We start from the raw sequence: 22,750 nt of genomic DNA on the forward strand, positions 1-22,750 counted from the left end.
AAAGTTGAGTTCAAATCTACAGACTTGAGAATGAATTTCTGTACAAATTCCTTCAGTTCAGTTCTAAAACATTAAAATATGTATTATCAGCAATTTAAAATTTTAAAGTGAAGTATACAAAATTATGTGCTTTCTACAGAAATTTAACTACTTTCTACCCACCACCCCTTTCTCTTCCTCCCTGACTTAGAGACAATCATTTAAAAAATGTTTTCTGCATAAATTTTTAAAAATTTTCTTTTCCTCACATTTTAAAAATTATTAACAGTTATATATATAAAGCTGTCATGTATGGATGCGAGAGTTGGACTGTGAAGAAAGCTGAGTGCTAAAGAATTCATGCTTTTGAACTGTGGTCTTGGAGAAGACTCTTGAGAGTCCCTTGGACTGCAAGGAGATCCAACCAGTCCATCCTAAAGGAGATCAGTCCTGGGTGTTCATTGGAAGGACTTATGTTGAAGCTGAAACTCCAATACTTTGGCCACCTGATGCAAAGAGTTGACTTGTTGGAAAAGACCCTGATGCTGGGAGGGGTTGGGGACGACAGAGGATGAGATGGCTGGATGGCATCACCGACTTGATGGACATGAGTTTGAGTAAACTCCGGGAGTTGGTGATGGACAGGGAGGCCTGGCATGCTGTGATTCATAGGGTCACAAAGAGTCGGACACGACTGAGCGACTGAACTGACTGACTGAACATTTGAGTCCATTAAGTCCATTGAGTTTTAAGACTTATGCTATCACAAACATTGATGCAATAAATATTCCTGAGGTTTTCACATTTTTTGCCAGTGTGTCTTAGATAGATTCCTAGAGTTATTGCTGGATCAAAAGGTAAATGTATGGTATTTTGCTAGATATTATTAAACTTCTCTCCTTGGGAATTTTACATTTTTTAGCTCTAATAGAAATATATAAGGGTGCCTGATTCTTCATTGATTTAACAACAGAACATGGTTTTAACTTGTGTGATTTTTGTCAGTATAGTAGAGGAGAAGCAGTATACCAGTGTAGTTTGAATTTTTATATCTCTTCTCAATGAGATTGAACATCTTTCCTTACAGTTGGAACATTTGCCTTTAGTTTTCTTTGGGTTCTCTGTTCAGTTTCTATTCACGAAAAAAATGGGACCATTAGTCTTTTTCCTTGTTTGTTTTAGGAGCTCTTTACATATTAAGAATATTAACATGTTAATTAATATTTTCCCTTGTTCGTCATTTGTCTTTTTTATTCGCTCATGGTATCTTTTGCTATGTGAAAAGTATCTTTTATCTTCCATATTCAAGTTTATTCATATTTTCCTAGATTACTTCTGGACTTTGACTAGCAGGTAGTCAAATTTTCTGATTCCCAGAGTACAGAGGAATTTAACCATATTTATTCTAGTATAGTATGTTTTATTTATATAATTTACTTCTTAAATTTATTCTCATTTATAGTATAAGGAAAGGATATAATTTCAATCTTTTTTTTCCATATGGCTATCCAGTTATTATAATTCCACTTACTAAAAAGTTTATTTTTCTTCTCAGACTTGAGATGTCACCTTTATTGTTTTCTATATTTTACATGTGTATATATACATAATTGGATTTTTTCCTGAATGTTTTATTCTATTCCATTTGTCTTTTTATGCAACACTGTTATGGGAATTCACAGTGTATTTTAATAAATGATAAAACTAGTCAGTCCCCCATTTTTCCCCAGTATCTATGTTTGTTTGTCTTTTCAAATGAACTTTACAGCTTAACTTGTCAAGTTCTAGAAAAGAAAAACATGATGGTTTTTATTGGTGGTATTGTATTAAGTTTTTAAATTACCTCAGGGAAAACTGATCTACTTATGATGTTGATTTTTCCTATTTAATTACAGGTTATATCTTTTCATTTGTTTGCATTTACTTTTGCAACATTTAAGGGTGTTTTATAGATTTCCTCAGAGAAAGGAATAGGCTAGATATTATTGTTATTATTATTTTGGGTGCTATAAGTGTGATCTTTTTTCATTAAATCTTCTATTTGACTATATTTATGTATACAATGATATTGCTATTTATATGTTAACTTTTTCACCTGCTACTTTGTTAAATTCCCTTCTTGTTCATGGCAATTTTTTTGGGGGGGGGTAATTTCAACTCATTTTTGCATGTGGTTACATATTTTAAATTATAGTAATAGGAAAATTACTTCACTTTCAAAATTCAAAACTCCAGAAAACTTTTCAGAAATGCACAGTACATAAAGGACCTTTATGCTCAATGAGCCTAGCAGTAATACATCCAAGGTCATAGCTTACAGTGAAGTCTCTGCTTAGCTGAGCTATTTTCTAAATTCAGCGTAAGCAGGTTGTAAATCACTTTACCTTGAATAACCATTAAATTTCCTTTAAAGTATTATGCACATAGTTTTGTATATAGGATCCCACATGTAGCATTTATCAAATCTTATTTTCTGTAAGTACATATTTTTATATGGCTCTCAATTAATCTTTCAATTTTCATGACATTCACTAGCCTGCCCAGCATTTTGTTAGTTGTAATAAACTCCTTAAATATTAAATTATGTTTTGCCTTTTCTCATAATCTTTAAATGGCTTCTCATCTTACTTAGAGCAAAATCAAAGTTCTTTCAAGGGCCTACAAAGCCCTAAAGGATCTGTGTCCCAATCACCTCCCTCCACCACCTCTGTGACCCCATATTCTACCACTTTCTCTCATTTTCTCCATCTTGCCTCATGGACATTTCACTTGAAATATTTCTTCTATTAATAAATGGCTCGTTCCTTCACCTCCTTAAGGTATCTGATCAATTAGATCAAAGAGATCAATAACCCTGTTCTTGACCACTCTTTTCAAGCAGCCTCCATCCTGTTGATACGTTATTGGCCCCATTTTTACCCCTCCCTGTGTCTATTACTCTTGACTCTCCAGCTCTCTCTCTCAGTGGGTGGGGTCACCTACACTGTTCTTTGAGTCCAGACGCTGTAATATGACTCTCTTTAGCCAGTAGAATGAATTAGAAGTGACAATGTGCCAGTTTCGAGTCTAGGTCTCAGGAAGCCTTGGCTGTCTGCACTTGCTCCTCACACGCCTTCCAACGCCTTGAGAACCTGCTAGGACTGGTCTGCCTTAGGTTGAGAAACACATGGGTTAGAGCTGAGTTGGCTCAATTATCTCAGCTGAGGTCAACCTTGATCATCCTGCAGCCAGCCAACCCCAGCAGAGATCGGCATAGTTGACACACGTGCAACTAACACCTATTGTTGAATGTGGCAATATTATGGTAATAGTTAACTAACCAACCAGAGAAGGCGATGGCACCCCACTCCAGTACTCTCGCCTGGAAAATCCCATGGAGGGAGGAGCCTGGTGGGGTGCAGTCCATGAGGTCGCGAAGAGTCGGACACGACTGGGCGACTTCACTTTCACTTTTCACTTTCATGCATTGGAGAAGGAAATGGCAACCCACTCCAGTGTTCTTGCCTGGAGAATCCCAGGGTCGGGGGGATCTGGTGGGCTGCCATCTATGGGGTCGCACAGAGTTGGACACGACTGAAGCGACTTAGCAGCAGCAGCAGTTAACTAACAGACACAGCATTGCAACTTCATTTTTACTACACAGCATCGAGCTTTATTTAGCACTTCTCACCATCCACACTAATATATGTATTTTATTTGGGCAGGTAGTGTTTTTGACTTAGTTGTTGTTCAGTCACTAAGTCATGTCTGACCCTTTGCAATCCCATGGACTGCAGCACGCCAGGCTTCCCTGTCCTTCACTATTTAATATTAATTTCCAGAAGGCATAAATGAATTTTTCTGGCATAAAGTAAGTTCTCCATAAACATTTTTTATATGGATAAATTCACAAAACTTATTTTCACGTTTTACCAAGATGCATTGATTGTTTTAGGCACTTGAATGGCATTGCTAATAGAATTTTTCAAACTAGTTATTTTCTCTCACATACTGGTACTGGGGATTTAAATTAAATGTACATAGCTGTCTCTCAGTTCTCCCTAGAATTTCATATATTATTCTTTGAAAGTATTCTGACTGCAACTGGTTGTTACTTGTTACATAACTTTCTTCATTATTCTTACTTTCTCTGGACTTTTGACTGCCTTTAAATAGCAGGAATCAAAATGCTCAGGAGTCCAGGGATAATGCCCACTTGAAAACTCTCCACCCCTCTTTTGAAGGTCTAAATGATTGAAGATATTGAGCAATAAATATTACTAAACAAATTTACTCAGATTTCAGGTATTTCTGGAAAATATTTCAAAGAGCCTATTTTTATTTTTAAACATTGCTGAGGATGAGTAAGTTTAAGGGGAAAAAATTAGGTGATTGAAATGAAATTAAAAACATAGACCCACTTTGACTAAAAATCTGATTTTGAATGTATTAATAAGTTTCCAGCTTGGCTCGTAGGTGCTAGAATGTGCCATTATTTGCCACTTTAACTGTTTGGAAGTACGATATCCAAGAGGGGCTCTGAAAACAGATGTCATCATATATGCCATCCTGCCAACAGTGGAAACTCTGTAAATTTTATTTCAGTCTTAATCTACCCAGCAACTCAGAGCAAGGAAAGCAATGTAGCCTGTGGTATCTAAACCAAGGGTCCTCAACCTCCAGGATTTAATACCTGATGATCTGAGGTGGAGCTGATGTAATAATGGTAGTAATAGAAATAAAATACATGCCCAAAAGTTTTGGGACTGCTGAACTATACCTAAGGTTGGTTATCTATCTACTGCTTCCATTTGAGTAGTATAATTTGGTAATTTATAAGTTATGGAAAATTCTTATCATGACAGCAATTAGAAGACAAATGTTTATTTCTGTTGACTTTTACTTGCTTGAGATTATTTCAGAAGTTTGTCAAATATTCAAGCTCATCTTTAAAAACTTAACTTCTTATATTTTTATTATTTATCCCATATTAAACAATTTACTGAAGCAATAATCATAAATAGTCAGTTCCATTGGTATTTTTGAGTAGTTCCCATCCCATAGGTGCTAAAGATACAATTTTCCTCTCATTTACCTGTGTTCTTGAGGTGAAGACTCCATGGCATAATGAAAATAATTGAAGGAGAGATTTAAGTTTTTCCATTTTGAAGAGCAAGTTCAATAAGTTAAATTATTTTGTCAGTAGTTGAAGTATTGCATAAATTATTTGGAAGTTTGTCTTATCTTGATTCTCAAAGTATCACTATTTTTCTTTCTTGATAAACTTTTAAAAATATTTGAAGTTAAATCCTACTTCTTTGTGAACATTGTTTTGACATAATTTTAATGGCACCATCTGTAATAGTAGTCCATCTGTGAAAAAAATAAATAAATGGGCTTATTTTGTTCTCCATTCCAATGGTTGCCAACGATTTTTTTTTAAAAAGAAAAACTGTTCTAAAATAGTCTACACGTGATTGAAATGGAAACTAAAACAATTGTAAAAGTTATTGTGGTCACAATCATTTTTACTTTTTCTTGTAGCATGCAGATAATTGAAACATGGATATTATTTTAATTCAAATTGCTTTGCCTTAATTTGTGTGTGTGTGTGACCACATGTGAATGCACACACACACAGGTCGTTATGAGGTAATTTGTAATTATATTGGAAACAACATTTTGTGAAACTTTTCATCTGTTGAAGTTTTTCTCTCTTCTCTTTTGCCTTAACTTCATTTTTCTAAATATTTAATTCCCATAGCTAGGAGATTTGGATTTCCCTCCATTTATCAAACTTCCAAATATAGTGTAAAATTTAACCACAACCATAATAATTGTAAGAACTCTGAAATAATTTCTATAAAGTGATAACTTTGGCATAGATCTCATTTATTTTCCCTAGCCACTCCAGGAAAACACGGACATGCACACATGCAGGCCAGCATCATTTTATCCTCATGTTGTTGATTACTTTTTTGTGTTTGCAGTCCTCACTCTTCCATTATAGGAACAAGGCAGAATGCATAATAGTCAAAAGATGAGTGTTAAGTAGCCCTTCCTCCTGCCTTTCCAGCAAATTCAATGGAAAAGCTTTTCACAACAAAACAGACCAGCTTTACCTCCATAAGACCACACTTTTTCAGTAATGTGCCTTGTTCTGCCACAATATGAAAGAATACGAGAGTTCTGTGCTCCAACTTTCCGGGAAAGGTTTTGATGGAAGGTAAGCGCTAGTCCTTCTAGAATGACATTTATTGCAGGTAACAATCCCAAGGACAAAGGGTTATGATTATATAAAAGAAAGGAGTCCTTTTCTATCATCTTAGAACAACCAGTTCTGCCGCATCTACTCATCTGAATTCTCTTATTTGTAGGAGAAATGGGCAATTAGTGTGGGCAAAGTTATTACTGTGCAATGAATGGAGAAGCATGCTGACCCAGCTGCTTCCTCCTGTTGGCGTTCTCTTCTCCCAGTGAGTTTTTAGAATGCAGCCTTGGTGCATACTTAACAATACCATGAAAGATTACACTTCTCCACGCTCTGTGGAGTGCTCTCCAAATGAACCTGGAAGCTTTCCCAGCTTTGGTGCCTCTGGATTTAGCCACTGTTTTTCTTTTTACATACAGAAAGGTAAACAAAGACTTATTGGAGGATGGCATAGGGAAAGCTTGAACAAAGAGCAAATAAGTAAAGAAATGATGGACCAAAGATGGTTTTGTCAGAATTTTGAAATAAAAATTCTGGTTATCTGAGTTCAGATAAAAGATTAAAAGTAGTTTAGGGTGATTTGGTTGTGTAGCATCTTTGCTCACTAGTTACTAAGAACACTTTGAACAAAAAGGCTAGTGTGTTATTTGCTCAGTTGTTTGATTCCTTATGATCCCATCGGTCTCCTTTGTTCATGTCCATGGAATTCTCTAGGCAAGAATACTGGAGTGGGTTGCCATTCCCTTCTCCAAGGGATCTTCTCAACCCAGGGATCAAACCCAGATCTCCTGCACTGCAAGCAGCTTCTTTACTGTCTGAGCTACAGGGGAAGTCCAATAAAAGTGTAACCTTACCAAATAGAGAAGAACTGGTCTTGTTAAGATTAGTGTACTAATGTTTGCTGCTTACTGAGGTATATGGTCCAAACACTGTTTAAACTCATTTAATTCTCATAACAATCCTATGAGGTAAATATTACCATTATTCCCACTTTATCAATGAAAAAACTGAGATAGAGCAGGAGAAATAACTTGCCCAAATTCACAGGTTAATATGGAGTGGAACAAGGTGTTGGACTCAGGCCGTCTGATTCTTATCCTACGTTCCTAACCACGTCCTTCTACTGCTGATCATTATGCTGTATCTTTGGAAACATTGGCTTTGGCCTTGGAAAAGCTGGACTTAAACCGTAGCTGTGATACTTACTGGTTGTGCTTGGAAGATGTTTAACTTCCATAAAATATAATTTATTCATCTGTAAATTTAAATTATAAGGTTAAATTCACTGTGTTCAGTAAGAATGAATATAATATGCCTGACATTGCTGGATAGAAACTGATAAATTAAAAAACAGTCTCTTCCCTTAAACTGTACATCTTTTTATATTAAATAGACTTGTCTCTAAATTTCTCTTGGAACTCAGGGCTTTGTTCATTTCATATCTATGCTTATTTACCTACTCTTCACCTATCCATAACTCATCCATTTGTGGGGAAAGACCTAAAGCATTCTCATATTTGCTGGAAATATTCTGTGAGTTTGGCTCTATTTAGCAGTAAAATTGCAGGAACAGCAAATCTGGAAGTTACATTGAAGGACAAACGCTCTGTTTTTGGTATGGTAGTACTTAGTTTATACAGTCAGAGAAGGAAAGCTTTCCATAGCTACATGTATCATATAAATTGCTTAAATTTTACAAGAATCTGTGTCAAAACCATTTCTTCTTGTTATACGGAAAAGATATTTTTGGTTGGATAGTTGTTTTGTAAAACTGTGTTGATACAAATAAGTTTTTGAAATACATTGGCTTGCACAAATATTGATAGAGTGACTTTTCACATACCTGAACTGCCATGAACCCTACCACCCTTGATAATGGTAGGTAACTTTGATTTCTTTCCCTAAATTATTTGTGTGCTTCAAATTTGTATCAGGTCAAATATTCAGGATCTACTTCAGTAAGAAAAGTGAGAAAGGATATCTATCTATCATCTAGATGTTTATAAACTGCTTCCTTGACACCATACCTCAATTGACCACCCAGTTCATTGATTTCCTTCAGAAATACTTTTTTCAAGTTATTTGTGACACTTTCTCTTTTTAACCTACTTCATCTCACTGTCATTTCTAGTGTTTCATAAAGAATTGTTCTTCACAAGATTGCTATTGACAATTACATCTAATTGACACATGCCTTTCCTCAATTAACTCCCATTATCATCCTTAAAACATTTTCCTCTCTTGGCTTTTATGATATCATTCCATTCTCTTTTCTTCCCCATCTATGACTCTCTTCTTCTGTCTGAAACAGAGATGTTAGAGTCCATTGGTGAATTACCCTTCTTCAGAGAAACAGAACATATTTCTGAATCTATCTCTGTATCTATCTATCATCTATCATATATTTATCAAAAAATTATTGGAAGTTGTAACAGTCACATCGGACCAGGTGTGGTCATTATAGTGTGCAATCTCTGAACCTTTGTTGAGATCTTTTGTAATTATTTTTTTATTGCAATTTTTAAAATTCTTTACAAATCTAGCAAAATTTTGTAAAATTATCTTTCATTACTAGTGAGATAAAACATTTTTCACATTAAAAAAACAAATAAACAGACAAGGTTATTGGTTCAAGTGATTATGGAGAAATTGAAAAGTCCCATGATTCACCATCTACAATCTGGAGGCCCAAGAAGACCAGTGGTATAGTTTGAAGGCCTGAGAACCAGAGAGTCAGTGATGTAGATTCCAGTCTGAGCCAGAAGGCCTCAGAAGAGTTAATGGCAGGAGATGCTCCAGCTAAATAGTCAGACAGAGGGAGAAGGCAAATACACCCTTCTTCCTCTTTTTGTGTTCTGTTCAGGCCCTCAGTGGATGGGGAAGGACAATGTACTTAGTCTACCAATTCAAATGCTAATCTCTTCTGGAACTGCTTCACAATCACACCCAGAAATAATGTTTAACCAGATATCTGAGCATCCCATGATTCAGTCACCCATGTTGATCTATAATATGAGCTATCACACTTGAAGATAAATCTTAATTTGCTTGATTACATTAGTAATGCTCAAAATTCTCCAAGACAGGCTTCAGCAATATGTGAACTGTGAACTTCCTGATGTTCAAGCTGGTTTTAGAAAAGGCAGAGGAACCAGAGGTCAAATTGCCAACATCCGCTGGATCATGGAAAAAGCAAGAGAGTTCCAGAAAAACATCTATTTCTGCTTTATTGACTATGCCAAAGCCTTTGACTGTGTGGATCACAATAAACTGTGGGAAATTCAGAAAAAGATGGGAATACCAGACCACTTGACCTGCCTCTTGAGAAATTTGTATGCAGGTCAGGAAGCAACAGTTAGAACTGGACATGGAACAACAGACTGGTTCCAAATAGGAAAAGGAGTTCGTCAAGGCTGTATGTTGTCACCCTGTTTATTTAACTTATATGCAGAGTACATCATGAGAAACACTAGACTGGAAGAAACACAAGCTGGAATCAAGATTGCCAGGACAAATATCAATAACCTCAAATATGCAGATGATACCACCCTTATGGCAGAAAGTGAAGAGGAACTAAAAAGCCTCTTGATGAAAGTGAAAGAGGAGAGTGAAAAAGTTGCCTTAAAGCTCAACATTCAGAAAATGAAGATCATGGCATCCGGTCTCATCACTTCATGGGAAATAGATGGGGAAACAGTGGAAACAGTGTCAGACTTTATTTTTCTGGGCTCCAAAATCACTACAGATGGTGACTGCAGCCATGAAATTAAAAGACTCTTACTCCTTGGAAGGAAAGTTATGACCAACCTAGATAGCATATTAAAAAGCAGAGACATTACTTTGCCAACAAAGGTTCGTCTAGTCAAGGCTATGGTTTTTCCTGTGGTCATGTATGGATGTGAGAGTTGGACTGTGAAGAAGGCTGAGCGCAGAAGAATTGATGCTTTTGAACTGTGGTGTTGGAGAAGACTCTTGAGAGTCCCTTGGACTGCAAAGAGATCCAACCAGTCCATTCTGAAGGAGATCAGCCCTGGGATTTCTTTGGAAGGAGTGATGCTAAAGCTGAAACTCCAGTACTTTGGCTATCTCATGCGAAGAGTTGACTCATTGGAAAAGACTCTGATGCTGGGAGGGATTGGGGGCAGGAGGAGAAGGGGACGACAGAGGATGAGATGGCTGGATGGCATCACTGACTTGATGAATGTGAGTCTCAGTGAACTCCGGGAGTTGGTGATGGACAGGGAAGCCTGGCGTGCTGTGATTCATGGGGTCGCAAAGAGTTGGACACGACTGAGCGACTGATCTGATCTGTTCTGATCTGATTTTCTCCTCAACTAATTTATCCAATCTCATGCCTTTACATATGACCTAATTCTAACAACTACCAAGTTTATATCTTCATTTCAATCTCCTCCCCAGAATTAGTTTTTCAACTGGCTACTTAATGTCTCTATTTTGATAAACCTGGACATTCTAAACATTAGTTCAGTTCAGTTCAGTCCTCAGTCATGTCTGACTCTTTGTGACCCAATGGACTGAAGCATGCCAGGCCTCCCTGTCCATCACCAACTCCTGGAGTTCACTGAAACTCATGTCCGTTGAGTCGGTGTTGCCATCCAACCATCTCATCCTCAGTCGTCCCCTTCTCCTCCTGCCTTCAATCTTTCCCAGCATTAGGGTCTTTTCACATGAGTCAGTTCTTCACATCAGGTGGCCAAAATATTGGAGTTTCAGCTTTGGCATCAGTCCTTCCAATGAATATTCAGGACTGATTTCCTTTAGAATGGACTGGTTGGATCTCCTTGCAGTCCAAGGGACTCTCAAGAGTCTTCTCCAACACCACAGTTCAAAAACATCAATTCTTTGGTGCTCAGCTTTCTTTATAGTCCAACTCTCACATCCATACATGACTACTGGAAAAACCATAGCCTTGACTAGACGGACCTTTGTTGGTAAAGTAATGTCTCTGCTTTTTAATATGCTATCTAGGTTGGTTATAACATTCCTTCCAAGGAGTTAGCGTCTTTTAATTTCATGGCTACAGTTACCATCTGCAGCAATTTTGAAGCCCCCCCCCCAAATAAAGTCTGTCACTGTATCCATTGCTTCCCTATCTATTTGCCATGAAGTGATGGGACCAGATGCCATGATCTTCGTTTTCTGAATGTTGAGCTTTAAGGCAACTTTTTCACTCTCCTCTTTCACTTTCATTAAGAGGCTCTAGTTCTTCTTCACTTTCTGCCATAATGGTGGTGTCATCTGCATATATGAGGTTATTGATATTTCTCCTGGCAATCTTGATTCTAGCGTGTGCTTCATCCAGCCCAGCGTTTCTCAGGATGTACTCTGCATATAAGTTAAATAAGCAGGGTGACATTATACAGCCTTGACATACTCCTTTTCCTATTTGGAACCAGTCTGTTATTCCATGTCCAGTTCTAACTGTTGCTTCCTGACCTGCATACAGGTTTCTCAAGAGGCAGGTAAGGTGTTCTGGTATTCCCATCTCTTTCCGAATTTTCCACAGTTTGTTGTGATCCACACAGTCAGAATAGTGAAGTTGTTTGCCATTCCCTTCCCCAGTATTCTAAACTTAATGGCCTGAAAATAAACTCTTAATTTTACCTCCAATACTTTTTCACACTTAGTCTTTTCCCATCTCAGTTATTGACATCATTAACTTAATTGTTAAATCAGAAACTTAAGATGGAGTTTATTTTTCCTTTGCCTTTTGGGTAGACTCCGGCAGTTGGTGATGGACAGGGAGGCCTGGCGTGCTGTGGTTCATGGGGTTGCAAAGAGTTGGACACGACTGAGCGAGCTAACTGAAATGAACTATCCCAAAATATCCATCCATGAACAAATTTTCTGTCCTAACGTATAGTCACTCACTCTCTGAATCTCCACCACCACCACCACCTCAGGGTATTGCCCTTTCTCATCCGGACTCTTGCATTAGTTCCCTACTTGGAATCTTTGCTTCTAATTTTGCCTTCCTCCAATCTATTATACATATGCAAGTTAGAGTGATCTTTCAAGAATATAAAGATTATTATTTTTAAAACAATTTTAAAACAATTTTATTGGAGTATAGCTGATGTACAATGCTGTGTTTTTTTCAGGTGTACAGCAAAGTGATTCACTTGTACATGTACATATATTCATTGTGTTTCAGATTCTTTTCTCAAATAGATTATCACAGAATATTGAGTAGAGTTCCTTGTGTTGTACAGTAGGCCCTTGTTGGTTATCAACCTTATATATAATAGTTATATATAATATATAAATATATATAATAAAATATAATATAATAATATGAGTTATCAACTTATATATAATAGTGTGCATTTGTTAATCCCAAGCTCCTGATTTATCCCTTCCCCCACCACATTTCCCCTTTGGTATCCATGTTTGTTTTCTGTATCTGTAAATTTGCTTCTGTTTTGTAAATAAGTTTATTTGTATCATTTTTACAAATTAGATTTCACATTTGAGTGATATGATATTTGTCTTTGTTTGACTTACTTTACTTATTATGATAATCTCTAGGTCCATACATTTGCTGCAAATGGCATTATTTTGTTCTTTTTTATGGTTGAGTAATATTTCAAGAAGATAAAGATGATTCTGCCATTCCATGGTTTGAACACTTCGGTGACTATTGTACTTAGGATCCTGTGTGGTGTGGTATCTGTTTATCTTCCAGCCTCATCTGGTTCTGCTCTCTCCCTACTGTACTTCAGTCACTGTAGCTTTATTTCATATCCCTGAATGCACCGACGTTGTCTTTCTTTTCCAAATAGCTCAGTACAAACATGTCTCTCTGTCAGCTTTCTTTTGCGCTATTGCTATGATTGGTTCTTTTCCTTTAGTGGGCTACTTTTTATGTTACTGTATTAGATAGGACCTCCCTGTATTATCAGAACTTACTTTTTAAAATTCTCTAGCATAGCCACTTATCAATTTCTTCCATAGCAATGAATATAATTTATATTTAAATATTTATTTGTTTGATTACTTGTACTCTCCATGTCATCACTAGATTATATACTTCATTAGTATAGAGATTATTCATTGTTTCATATATTATAAACTCGGGGTCTCATAGAGTGCCTTGACATGACAGGCACTCAAGAAGTATTTTCTAAATAAATATATAAGCTAAATGGAATGGAAAATTGCTTTGAGATATGGATATGAATAAGCATTTCTTATAGCAGAGCAAAATAAAGAATAACTACAGTTGTAGAGTTTGGCACATGGCTTATGAGCTCCCTGGGTTTACATTTATTGAAACCTCTATGAACTTCAGCCCAAGTACAATATGAAGTCCATAAAGCAGCATTAAAAAAGGAAACACCATGAGTACTGTTCATAGTCTCTGCTTTCCCAAATGATTCCCAGTATGATTCTCGGTATTATTTTAAATGCAGAAAAAGATGTCCACAACAAATGAGAGCTATCCAGTCCCTCCTTTGATGTAGCTGATGGAAAGATTAATAAACCATAACACTTGAGAAAATAAAAGTAGAGGGTAGACTCAGATGCCTTTAGTGGGAGACATCTTCCTTATTCTCTTTATTGTGTATGAAATAAAACATATTAAGGAAATATCAATCCCTATCATTCTTAGTAATCATTCATATCTTGGACCAATACTTACATACTTGAGCAGAATCATGGTATACTATGTCAAACTTGGATTCTTTTCCTATTTGATATCAGTATTTTGTAAATTTAAAGCCTCAATTCTGGGTTCTACTTCCAGTGGGGATGAATACCAGGGATTTGAAATAGCCTCTGAAATGACTAAAAATACACAAAAGTAGTTTTAAAGATACTGGACATTAGGCAATAAAGGACAATGAAATCTGGCAGATTGTAAACAAAATGAGCTTGAGCATTGCCCCAGTGTTTTGCCTGGAGAAAGCTCTAAGGCTGAGAGAGAGAAAACCCAGACAGAATCCAGTGGTCTCTTTTAACTGAGAAGAAAGGGTTGTGAGTTCATGGAGGCCAGTGGGGCTTGAGTTGACACAGAAAAGCAGCAGAAAAGAGAGAGAGCTGGCCATAGAGAGAGCTGCAGAACTTCCCAAATCTTTCTTTAGGTATACATTAAGTACATGGGCTTCCCAGGTGGTGCTAGTGGTGAAGAATTCACCTGCCTACGCAGGAGAATGAAGAGAAGTAGGTTCAGTCTCTGGGTCAGGAAGATCCCCTGGAGGAGGGCATGGCAACTTACTATAGTATTCATGGGGTCGCAAAGAGTCACACAGGACTCTGTCTGACTGAGCAAATAACACTTTCACTTTCACTGAGATGAAAGCCTTGTGAGTACTTTTCTTGATGTTCTATGAATTAAGAGGTTTACTACTCTGGCTGATGTGAATAGAAATGATTCTCAGTCCTAAAGTATTGCTTTCTCTAATGCTTTAAGGTTATTCTTCCTCTGGTTTCAGGTAGTTCCTTCACATGCATATTCTTAATCACGCTAAGTCACTTCAGTCGTGTCCATCTCTGCAACCCTATGGACTGTACCCTCCAGGCTCCTCTCTCCATGGGATTCTCCAGGCAAGAATACTGGAGTGGGTAGCCATTTCCTTCTCCAGAGAATCTCTCTGACCCAGGGATTGAATGTGGGTCTCCTGCATTTAAGGCAGATTCTTTACCATCTGAGCCACTAGGGAAGCCCCTTCATCTCAGTAGTAGGGAAAATTCATCATGGATTGAATACTGCTCTAGTCCTTCCTGACAAAGTTTAAAAGCAAGAGCCAAAATAATCATATTGTTTTAATGAAACTTATCTCTGTTCTAGAGTAAAGGTAAAAAGTATTTGTGGAAAGCAAAAATATCCAACAATATTATGAAGTAAAATTCATAATATTGGCATACAGTAAAAAATTACCAGGCATGCCTCAGAAGCAGAAAATATGATCAATATTGGGGAAAACTTAAAAATCAACTAAAAAAACCCTAAAATGACACACATGGCAAAATTAGTAAATGAGAATGTTGAAACAGTTATTGTGATTGTAATCTATGTGTTCAAGAAGCTGGAGAAAGATTGAGCATATTAAGTAGAGACATGAAGCAAATATATATCTTCATATCAAACTTATTAAGGTGAAAACTATTATGATTTCCAGATGATAAATACACTGGATGAGATTAACAGTAAATTAGACAGCAGAGAATTACAGATAGAGTAATGAGAATTTTCCAAATGAAATAGATGAAAAGAATGATAAAATGAAAAACACCGGAGAGCTGTGAGAAAACTTCAGCTGAATGCATGTAAAATGGAGTCCCCAGAGGAGAAGGAAGTAAACAAATAGCATAAAGAAGTATTTTTAAAATTACAGAAATAGATTAAAAGTAAAAGGAATATATGCCATGGTAATAGTAATCAAAATAAATCTGTGGCTATATTGATATCACAGTAGATTTCAACATTCTGTATTCAGTATTCAGAGTATCAGCAATAGAATCATAATGATAAGGGGGAGAAATTTATTAAGAGGACTTAGCAGTCTTAATTATTTATGCATTTAATAATAGGACCTCAACATACATCAAGTAAAATCTGAAAGAACTGCAGAGGAAAAAATAAAGAAATCCATAAATCCACAGTTTCATTTGAATATTTCAACATCTGCTCTCAATATTAATAGCACAAGTAGATGGAAAACCAGTAGGTCATAGAGAATTTTAACACTCTTAATCAATTTGAACTAGATTACATTTATACACTATTTCCTCAAATAAGACTAAAGTACACAATTTTTAAAATGCACACTGAAGTCAGTCAGGAACAAGACAAGGGTGCCCACTTTCACCACTACTATTCAACATAGTTTTGGAAGTTTTGGCCACAGCAATTAGAGCAGAAAAAGAAATAAAAGGAATCCAAATTGGAAAATAAGAAGTAAAACTCTCACTGTTTGCAGATGACATGATCCTCTACATAGAAAACCCTAAAGACTACACCAGAGAATTACTTGAGCTAATCAATGAATATAGTAAAGTTGCAGGATATAAAATCAACACACAGAAATGCCTTGCATTCCTATACACTAATAATGAGAAAATAGAAAGAGAAATTAAGGAAACAATTCCATTCACCATTGCAATGAAAAGAATAAAATACTTAGGAATATATCTACCTAAAGAAACTAAAGACCTATATATAGAAAACTATAAAACACTGGTGAAAGAAATCAAAGAGGACACTAATAGATGGAGAAATATACCGTGTTCATGGATCAGAAGACTCAATATAGTGAAAATGAGTATACTACCCAAAGCAATCTATAGATTCAATGCAATCCCTATAAAGCTACCAACAGTATTTTTCACAGAGCTAGAACAAATAATTTCGAATAGCCAAAGCTATCTTGAGAAAGAAGAATGGAACTGGAGGAATCAACCTCCCTGACTTCAGGCTCTACTACAAAGCCACAGTCATCAAGACAGTATGGTACTGCTACAAAGACAGAAATATAGATCAATGGGACAAAATAGAAAGCCCAGAGATAAATCCACGCACCTATGGACACCTTATCTTTGACAAAGGAGGCAAGAATATACAATGGATTAAAGACAATCTCTTTAACAAGTGGTGCTGGGAAAACTGGTCAACCACTTGTAAAAGAATGAAACTAGAACACTTTCTAACACCATACACAAAAATAAACTCAAAATGGACTAAAGATCTAAACATAAGACCGGAAACTATAAAACTCTTAGAGGAGAACATAGGCAAAACACTCTCTGACATACATCATAGCAGGATCCTCTATGACCCACCTCCAAGAATATTGGAAATAAAAGCAAAAATAAACAAATGGGATCTAATTAAAATTAAAAGCTTCTGCACAACAAAGGAAACTATAAGCAAGGTGAAAAGACAGCCTTCTGACTGGGAGAAAATAATAGCAAATGAAGTAACTGACAAACAACTAATCTCAAAAATATACAAGCAACTCCTACAGCTCAATTCCAGAAAAATAAAAAAATGGGCCAAAGAACTAAATAGACATTTCTCCAAAGAAGACATACAGACGGCTAACAAACACATGAAAAGATGCTCAACATCACTCATTATCAGAGAAATGCAAATCAAAACCACAATGGGGTACCATTTCACGCCAGTCAGAATGGCTGCGATCCAAAAGTCTACAAGCAAGAAGTGCTGGAGAGGGTGTGGAGAAAAGGGAACCCTCTTACACTGTTGGTGGGAATGCAGACTAGTACAGCCACTATGGAGAACAGTATGGAGATTCCTTAAAAAACTAGAAATAGAACTGCCATACAACCCAGCAATCCCACTGCTGGGCATACACACTGAGGAAACCAGAATTGAAAGAGACACGTATACCCCAATGTTCATCGAAGCACTGTTTATAAAAGCCAGGACATGGAAGCAGCCTAGATGTCCATCAACAGATGAATGGATAAGAAAGCAGTGGTACATATACACAATGGAGTATTACTCAGCCATTAAAAAGAATACATTTGAATCAGTTCTAATGAGGTGGATGAAACTGGAGCCTATTATACAGAGTGAAGCAAGCCAGAAAGAAAAACACCAATACAGTATACTAACGCATATATATGGAATTTAGAAAGATGGTAATGATAACCTTGTATGCGAGACAGCAAAAGAGACACAGATGTATAGAACAGTCTTATGGACTCTGTGGGAGGTGGAGAGGGGGGGATGATTTGGGAGAATGGCATTGAAACATGTATAATATCATATAAGAAACGAATTGCCAGTCCAAGTTCAATGCATGATACTGGTTGCTTGGGGCTGGTGCACTGGGACGACCCAGAGGGATGGTACGGGGAGGGTGGAGGGAGGCGGGTTCGGGATGGGGAACACGTGTATACCTGTGGCAGATTCATGTTGATGTGTGGCAAAACCAATACAATATTGTAAAGTACTCAACCTCCAATTAAAATAAATAAATTTATATTAAAAATAAAATGCATATTGAAATTAAACAAGATGAATCATATTCTGGAACATAAAATGAGTCTCAATAAAGTTTCAAAGATTCAGTTCATAGAATGCATGTTCTCTGAGCAAAATGGAATTAAACTAGAAGCCTTAATAATGAAAAAAGAACCACTGGAATTTTAAAGGTCTTCTAAATAACCCATGGGACAGAGAATTCAAAAAGGAAGTTAGGAAGTATTTTGAAGTGAATGAAAATGAGAATACAACATATTAAAATTTGACTGATGCAGCTGAAACAGTTCTTGGAGGGAAATTTATAACACTACAGTTCTGCATTAGAAAAAAAGTCTCAAACTGATGACCTCATTTTCTAACTTTAAGACATTAGAGACAGAAGAGTAATCCCAAAGTAAGCAAAAGAAAGGAACTGATACAGGTCAGGGAAGACATCAATGAAATGAAAAACAGAAAATCAATAGAGAAAATTAATAAAAATAAAGACCGATTTTTAAGAAAATAAATAAAATTGCAGGAACATCATTTCCCTTTCTAATCCATGTACTTTTGTGTGTTTTTTGAATATTAGAATAAAGGACCTTCTTGATACTCTGCCCAATGCTCCATAAAATGCAATGCTTTCTCATTTGGTTGGCAGGAATGGGCATTGTTTTCAGCCCTGTGTGTCAGGTAATCCTTCTGGGTGGTTTTATTCTCCAACGTCTGATATTTTCCTTACATATATGCAATGTTCAGCGCTATGTTGCATACTCAAGAGGGGTCTTCAGCAGATTTAAGAGTTCTTTCTTTGTGTGTCCCTCTCTTCTTCAGGATTCTGTTTAGTAAACTCTAGTTGCCTTGCTTTACCTGGCCTCTTAGCTCCATCTCTTTGGATTCAAATGTTCTGCCTAGGTTCCTCTTCCTGTGTCAGTGGTCTAGAAACTTGTTAAGGCAGTTTTTGGGGCAATTTTAGGGCTCACCTCATTTGCATTTCTCAGAGATCACTGTCCTTTCTTGCCATTGTTCAATGACTTGAAGACTTTTGTTTAACATACTTCGTTCTGTTTTTGATTGCTTCAGTAGTAGCGTTAAGTCTCTATGGGCTTCCCCTGTGGCTCAGCTGGTAAAGAACCCACTTGCCAATGCGGAAGATGCAAAAGCTGCAGGTTTGATTTCTGGCTTGGGAAGATCCTCTGGAGAAGGAAATGACAACCCATTCCAATATTCTTGCCTGGAAAATTCCATGGACAGAGGAGCCTGGTGACTACAGTCCCTGGGGTCCCAGAGTCATACATGACTGAGCACGCACATAACTCCATTTTGGGTAGTAGAAGAACCTTTATGCACACACACACACACACACACCCACACCTGGATTTGTTTGTCATGTTATTTACTGCTTTCTCTTTGTACTTCTTTTCTGTGCCCTAATTTGTTTGGTCTTTTTTTATCATTTGAATTTTTAACTGTCATTCCACTATCTCCTAAATTGGGTTGCAATTTTTAATCCTACATTTTTAATTTTGGTGACTGCATTAACAATGGCAGTTAAAAAAGTATTTGCAACAGAACAATCATAAGACTTAGAATTACAATCATTATAAATCCATAGTTTTCTTTAGAAAGAGGAAACAATATAGTTACTTGGGATTAATTTTATACTCTGAGACAATAATTTATAGAGTGCTTTAGATATTCAGTATTAGATTATAACTGCTGCTGCTAAGTCGCTTCAGTCGTGTCCGACTCTGTGCGACCCCAAAGACGGCAGCCCACCAGGCTCCCCCGTCCCTGGGATTCTCCAGGCAAGAACACTGGAGTGGGTTGCCATTTCCTTCTCCAATGCATGAAAGTGAAAAGTGAAAATGAAGTCGCTCAGTCGTGTCTGACTCTTCGCGACCCCATGGACTGCAGCCTACCAGGCTCCTCCATCCATGGGATTTCCCAAGCAAGAGTACTGGAGGGGGGCGCCATTGCCTTCCCCGAGATTAAAATACTAAAAAAAAACATTGAAACCAGCCAATGTAGCATTGGGAGAGTGTTCAGAATAGAAGAATATTATTGGTCTTTTAAATTCTCACAATTTGTATTTGCTGTTGCTTAAAGATTGCAGCCTTATAATGAAAAGGACATCTTTTTGGGGTGTTAGTTCTAAAAGGTCTTGTAGGTCTTCGTAGAACCATTCAACTTCAGCTTCTTCAGCATTATTGATTGGGGCATAGACTTGGATTACTATGATATTGAATGGTTTGCCTTGGAAATGAACAGAGATCATTCTGTCGTTTCTGAGATTGCATCCAAGTACTGCATTTTGGACTCTTTTGTTGACCATGATGGCTACTCCATTTCCTCTGAGGGATTCCTGCCCGCAGTAGTAGTTATAATGGTCATCTGAGTTAAATTCACCCATTCCAGTTCATTTTAGTTCACTGATTCCTAGAATGTCGACGTTCACTTTTGCCATCTCTTGTTTGACTACTTCCAATTTGCTTTGATTCATGGACCTGACATTCCAGGTTCCTATGCAATATTGCTCTTTACAGCATCAGACGTTGCTTCTATCACCAGTCACATCCACAACTGGGTATTGTTTTTTCTTTGGCTCCATCTCTTCATTCTTTCTTATGGCAGAAAGTGAAGAGGAACTAAAAAGCCTCTTGATGAAAGTGAAAGAGGAGACTGAAATAGTTGGCTTAAAACTCAACGTTCAGAAAATGAAGATCATGGCATCTGGTCCCATCCCTTCATGGGAAATAGATGGGGAAACATTGGAAACAGTGTCAGACTTTATTTTTCGGGGCTCCAAAATCACTGCAGATAGTGATTGCAGCCATGAAATTAAAAGACGCTTACTCCTTCCTTGGAAGGAAAGTTATGACCAACCTAGATAGCATATTGAAAAGCAGAGACATTACTTTGCCAACAAAGGTCCGTCTAGTCAAGGCTATGGTTTTTCCAGTGGTCATGTATGGATGTGAGAGTTGGACTGTGAAGAAAGCTGAGCACTGAAGAATTGATGCTTTTGAACTGTGGTGTTGGAGAAGACTCTTGAGAGTCCCTTGGACTACAAGGAGATCCAACCAGTCCATTCTGAGGGAGATCAGCCCTGGGATTTCTTTGGAAGGACTGATGCTAAACCTGAAACTCCAGTACTTTGGCCACCTCATGCGAAGAGTTGACTCATTGGAAAAGACCCTGATGCTGGGAGGGACTGGGGGCAGGAGGAGAAGGGGACAACAGAGGATGAGATGACTGGATGGCATCACTGGCTTGATGGATGTGAGTCTGAGTTCACTCCGGCAGTTGGTGATGGACAGGGAGGCCTGGCATGCTGCGATTCATGGGGTCGCAAAGAATCAGACACGACTGAGGGACTGAACTGAACTGAACTGAAAGATTGCAGCCAACTAAATTTGATACAGAAATAATTTAAGGCAACGAATGATCTATAATAAGATGTCAGTGCTCTTTATTCAAAGACGGCTGGACATATGGTTGAAAAAGAGGTTTATTGTTTGTTTCTGCAAAAGAAAATGCATACCATTGAGAACTCTGAGTCATCTTAGGAGAAGAGTTTTAGAAATAGTTTTTTAAAGGGCTTAGGTCTACCAGTTTTAGTAGGACTGAGGAAGCAGACTTTGTTCTGAATTGGATGCTGTTAGAGTGTGGGAGTAATTCTATCCTAATAAATCTTATCTAAAAAGAGGAAAGACTACACTGAGACTAAATTGTAGTCATTTCTATCAGCCAAGATAGGGGGATATTTAGATTTTTGTGGTTTGGATAATGTTAATATCTTTGTTTGTATTCAGACGTGATTATGGTCTTGTCCTTGTTTTGATCCATTAGAGTCACAATTGGCCTTGTGTGACATTGACGTTCTCTGAAAATGACATCTCATAAGGGAGCACCAAACAAACCTAGACAGTGTATTGAAAAGTGGAGGCATCACTTTGCTGACAAAGGTCCATATAGTCAAAGCTATGGTTTTTCCAATAGTCATGTATAGATGTGAGAGTCTGACCCTAAAGAAGGCTGAACTCTGAAGAACTGATCCTTTTGAATTATGGTGCTTGAGAAGACTCTTGAGAGTCCCTGGACTGCAAGGAGATCAAACCAGCCAATCCTAAAGGAAATCAACCCTGAATGTTCTTTAAAGGGACTGATGTTGAAGCTGAGGCTAGGAAACACTCTGATGCTGGGAAAGATTAAAGGCAAGAGGAGAAGGGGGCAACAGAGGATGAGATGGTTGGATAACATCACTGACTCAATGGATATGAGTTTGAGCAAACTCCAGGTGGGTTAAGGACAGGGAAGTCTGGTGTGCTGCAGGCCATGGGGTCATAGAGTTGGACAGGACTTAGTGACTGAACAACAACAAAAAAGAGAGCATCAAGGCCTAGCTATGAATGCCAGATGGGCTTCTGGCTGGCAGGGACTGTGTTTCTCTGTCTCTAGATAAACTGTGACTTGGTATGAGAAATCAGTCAAAGAAACATAAAATGATAGGAAAGTCTGAGAAAGCTAAAAGAATGCACAGTATGCAAAATGTGCACTGTTGTATGTATTAGGGGTCTCCAGAGAAACAGAACAAACAAGATGTCTATAGAAGGGTGTATATATAT

Source organism: Bubalus bubalis, chromosome 10, assembly GCF_019923935.1.
Source record: "Bubalus bubalis isolate 160015118507 breed Murrah chromosome 10, NDDB_SH_1, whole genome shotgun sequence".
In the NCBI taxonomy this organism is placed as follows: domain Eukaryota; kingdom Metazoa; phylum Chordata; class Mammalia; order Artiodactyla; family Bovidae; genus Bubalus; species Bubalus bubalis.